The sequence below is a fragment of the Synchiropus splendidus genome, chromosome 2, assembly GCF_027744825.2.
Source record: "Synchiropus splendidus isolate RoL2022-P1 chromosome 2, RoL_Sspl_1.0, whole genome shotgun sequence".
NCBI classification, from domain to species: domain Eukaryota; kingdom Metazoa; phylum Chordata; class Actinopteri; order Syngnathiformes; family Callionymidae; genus Synchiropus; species Synchiropus splendidus.
The window spans coordinates 37893864-37898913 of NC_071335.1; the positions used below are offsets into that span (position 1 = coordinate 37893864).

At 41.7% G+C, this 5050-nt stretch overlaps 2 long non-coding RNA genes across 2 annotated transcripts; both read right to left on the reverse strand.

Annotated features, from left to right (window-relative positions):
- Positions 1-444: 444 nt before the first annotated feature.
- LOC128754730 (uncharacterized) lies at positions 445-1421 on the reverse strand. The gene is made up of 4 exons (XR_008413965.1): positions 1183-1421; positions 1019-1066; positions 630-947; positions 445-522 (listed from the first exon to the last, which is right to left on the reverse strand). It is a non-coding gene; the product is annotated as an uncharacterized LOC128754730 (long non-coding RNA).
- A 2025-nt stretch (positions 1422-3446) lies between these two features.
- On the reverse strand, positions 3447-4220 carry LOC128754731 (uncharacterized). The gene is made up of 3 exons (XR_008413966.1): positions 3915-4220; positions 3652-3753; positions 3447-3518 (listed from the first exon to the last, which is right to left on the reverse strand). It is a non-coding gene; the product is annotated as an uncharacterized LOC128754731 (long non-coding RNA).
- Between the last annotated feature and the right edge of the window lie 830 nt (positions 4221-5050).

The window sequence follows — 5050 nt, forward strand, 5'->3', positions numbered from 1 at the left end:
ACGCTTAGCAGCAACAGTTACTCAAACACCTTCAATAGTAAAATTACACCGTCTAAAGCACATAGCCAGAACACAGACAAACCGCGACACACGCACACGCACGTTGGTGGTGGCGTTGAAGCGACCGGTAGAAGGTGTGGCGTGCTCGTTGTCTTTGTACCTGTTTTCATGTGAATAAATGAATAAAGCAGTGAAACGTAAACTATCACTCCAAATGTTTTTTCCCACCTCCTATCAGCTGAGGCGTCTGGTGAGTGAAAGAATCCACGAGCGGGCGCCCTACTCCTTCGACCTCTGACTGACCGTCTGTTTTCATACGCACAGGCGTTGAATAAAACAAAAACATAGGTAGTTAAATATAAAACACATCGACAGAATGTGGTTAAAATACTTTTTTTTTGATTGAACTGAATGTTTTGCTCTCACCGTCGAACAGTTGGAGCGACCCGTCCAATGAATGATCAGCATCCACAGGGTCCGGATGACTTCCCGGTCGTGTCTGATTTCCGGGTTCCGGGTGATCTTTTCATGCACACACACACACACACGCATGTATATACACTTAATAAATACCGCTATTCTTTACCTAGTTATCGTAATTATGATTAGAATCGCTGTCTCCTTCTCACCATTGACTCGCGCCGGTCCTGTCTTCCGTGCCGAATTATACCATCGCTTACAGCTCAGAGAGCGTTGGTTACTCCCCTTCGGTCGATTTCCTGTACTCGGTCCCGGACGAGGTGCGGTAAACTCGTCCTCGCTGTCGATTATTATAATACACGGCGTGTTCGGAGCCTCAGCGCCGCTGTCTTGAAGACTCTCTCTCGGATTCACCGCTGACAGATCTGCGCGGGCGCCTCCGTCTTCAAAAGTTACACGCATTAACCGCTCAAGCTCGTCAGCGCCGATCAGCGTCTCCGGGAAGTTATTCGCGGAGGCGATAATATCTGAAAAATAGAAGAGCGGCTGTTGTAGCACATAAGAGATATTAACAACGAATTATAAAATAAATTTTTACCTGTATCACTCTGCGTTAAATGAACATCACACAGATGAGTGACGACATCTGTCAATGAAAAGAGACGTGGTACGTGATAAACATGATGTAACGTTTTATACTTATATGTAAATGTAGATATAGATATACATATATGTATATCGTGTAGATAGATAAATATTCACCTACGATGTGCAGAGGAAGAGGCATCCATGGGGAGACTGGAGCCCTTTTGGAAAGGAGGAGGAAGTTCTGGAAGGTCTGGTCAACAGCAAAGGTTACCCCAGAACTGATGTAAAATGTGGTCTGAATCAGGGTCACCTAAATACTCCATTTGTGTGGGCAGGGCCTAGGTGATGTCTTTGTTGATTTGGAACGGGTCATCCGCTCTGCCATTGTCGCCGATAAAAGACAGATGTATAAATATTTGAAAGGGTTTCCAGATGTGGTGGAGACGGCTCAAGATCTGGAATTTGACCCATGACGACCTGGACCACAAGAAGACCAGGATCAATCAGTGGAGACTACACCCCCAAAATGAACTGAAATGTGTAATAAAAGGAGTCAGGGCCTGAGATAGTCTTTGTCACTCTACACCATCGGAGCTAAGGCTAAGTCAGGTGTAGTTGCGGGCCCAGAGCTCTGTTAGGGTAATTAGACGCCTCTGTCAGGGTGTAAATTCTTTTGGATTTTAAGTTGAGGTGTTTTTGGTAGTCATTCTCACGAGTAAACGAACACGCGGAAGGTACAGAAGTGTATTTCCTACAGCCTAAACAATGTTGTCTGAAGACAATGAGGTCCGCCTTCAGATTGTCTCTTTTGCAGATTCAACCGTGTGGGAAAGAACTCACGTCTCCCCTGCAAATTAACCAGACTCTGTTTCAGTGTCTGAGAGAGTCAGACATAATGCCTGTTGTCACACCGCTGTTTACCCCTTTTTCTTTTGAAAGTATTTCCTGAGTAAGTAAAAATGCATTGTTTCAAACTCACACAGGGTATAAAATTAAATAGACTGATTCAACAGAAACATATGAGTTGAATAGCTGTGTCATTTGAACTAATGCTGAAAACTAAAGTATTTTTCTTTTATCCTTGTTCACTCAACCTTATTTTCTGAAAACTAAAAGTATCTATTGTTTTATTCTGAAAACAAAGTATTTCTCAAATAAGTAGAAATTATCTGTTTAAACATTTTGAAAAATGGTGCATGAGTTGGGTAGCTGTGTCGTTTGAACTATTAGTGAAGACTAAAAAGTGTTCTTTCTACTGTTTTATCTTTAAGAAATATTTCAAGAATGAAAAACTTCTTCATAAGATGTTAAATAACTTCTAAAATGTTTAAACCCGAAATAATATTGTAGCTACTAACGCGTTGATTATTTAGCCTACAATGCAGAAACAGTTAAACATTGACTAATGCTGAAAAGTAAAGTATTTTTTTGTTTTATCCCTTTTTTTTTTTTTTACCCACAACCCTAAGGTCATCCCCCGGTGTCTCATCACACACCCACCCTGCCGCTGACCCTGCCTGACCCTTGCGTCTGTGAGGATGTAGCTGACCCCCACCCCTGCATCACACAAGGGTGAAGCTTCCCCCTCGACATTCATTATTTTCCTTCCTGTCAAAAACAAGGGGGAGGGTTATTATTTTAATTTCTTTTTGATATAAAAAGGGGGTGGGGTTTATTACTTCCGGGGGCCATCAATCATACAGGTTTGACATATAGTGGCCTCCATCTCTCTAATGTGGACATCGCCGTTTTCAAAAGTTTCCCGCATGTACTGCTCAAGCTCCTGAGCAGCAATCTCTGGAAAGTTATTGGCTGACTCGATAATATCTGAAATTGAAGGGTTATGTAAGCAGTTACTTAACCACCGTCAGTAAAACAACTGTCAAACACATAGCCAGAACACAAACCACAATGCAGATAATTTAAAAGGCAGCAGGAAACCCTCATCACACAAATAGCAAACATGGCATAAAAATACACATTGCAAATAGTGAACATTCAACCATCCAGATACTGAAGGGTAGAAATGAGAGCTGGGAAAAAAAATGAAATTCACAAGAACTTACCAAACAGAGATGGTGAACTGTCTGGTAGAAGAGGCGGAGTGTTAGTTGTCAACATAACGGAAAAAAAATAATATATATATACACACACACACACACATTTATTTAATTCAGTAGTGAAACATAAACTCACTTTTTTTTCCCTCACCTCCAATCAATGGATGTGCTGATCGGAAAAGAGAACCCCAGAGTGAACAAACTACTCCCCTGACCTCCGACTGATCGCCTGTTTTACATGCACAAGCGTTGACTAAAACAAAAACATGAAGTTAAAACACATCCATGAAATGCGGTTAAAATCTTTTTCTACCAAATGGGGGAAAAACAAATGTAATACATCTGATGTGCTCTTACAGTCAAACAGTTCAAGTAAACCGTCGACTGGATGATCAGACCTGGCAATTGACTCTGCAGGTTGTGGTTGATGTCCTGGTTCCAAGCGATCTCCTGTAGCAAACACCAAAATGCAGAAATCAAAACGAGGAATGAACTAAGAAGGGAGCAGACAATAAACATGCACGCACAAGCCAGATCTATCAATGACATGGGGAAACCAATGGCACAAGTGGAAGCTCTTTACCTGAGGATGTGAAGTGACCTTCTGCCAACACAGTCTGGAACCAAGGTGTTGAAATCAGCAAGGCTTGATTGCAAAATTGGTCCCAGCTGTGTAGCTGTGAAGCTGGAGGAGGGGTGAACAGCAGGACAGGAAACAGAAAGACACATTATATATCGACTGCCTCTTATTGAAACAAATTAGTTGATTCAGTTGATATCTGCAGAATAAAGCAGTGAAGTCTGAGCCAGCAATAAAAGGGATTAATCTGAAGCATTTGTTCTCACTTGTTTTAGGTGCATTGGAAGGTTTAAATCATGAACTTGGTTATCTGCCAGGAGAAATGATGTAACGTGACATTATCATGACCAACTGATGGCATTTATACAGTGAATAGTCAACACTCATATTGACAAAGATCTAACGTTTTCACTTTTTTTGTAATTCATAACTCCAGAGAAAGAACAGTTTTCACCAAACATTCCTAAATTATGGAAACATCATGTGTCACGTCTGTCATCATTTGACTAGAACACTTAATTGGTGTGATCAATAACCGTCTCCCTTTTTTGCTTCCAGATTTGCTTGCTGCAGAGAACATCCACCAGACATTCAAGAGATCACTGCATAATCTTTAACGGTACGTCTGCTCTTTAAAGACTCAAGTGTTGAGGGAGACCTTTGATGTTGATATTGAACCACCTCTTTGTAGTGACCTGGGACCATGCCACGTAAGGAAAAGAGATCTGCCGAGACATTTCCAGAGGCCAAGCCCCCGCACACACCTCAACAACATCCCATAGTCAGAGGCATGGCAAATACACAGATTCCAATAATAGTCAGTGCACCTATAATTCGGGCACATTTCTGGCTGTCCTCCACAAGCGACAGCATCTCCAACCCTCTGACCTCGATCTTGTTTCAGATGGAGGTTATGAACTGTGTGTACTTGCGATGAGTAAGTCGATTGCTGATCATTGCAAAGTCCATGCTTTCTTAAACATGGAGGAAATTCCGTCACATTCATCTCCACCTACATGTTTGTGTTATGTGCTATCCATTTGTTTCAATGTTTCCACTTCGATTAAACATGTTTGATCACATGAGAGTACGTCTCCAATAAGAGATAATCAAAACGTCTTGTTGACTGTGTTTGAGCTGACTGTGGAAGTGGATGTCAGAGTGAAACTATTCTTCTTTAATAAGGTCCAGAACAATTGCCAGGGATGATGAAATGTGGCGCTGGCCACGTCTCTCACCAGGTCTGAGCAGGACTGCTGACACTGAAACCTGTCGTCTCAGGAAATATGAAATTAATGTATGTCTAAACTCTTGTGTTGTTACTTTCAATGATAACAGCCTGCTATTGGCATATTGTTGAATTATTGTACTGTTGCTTGGTACTCGTGATGAGCAGTTGAGG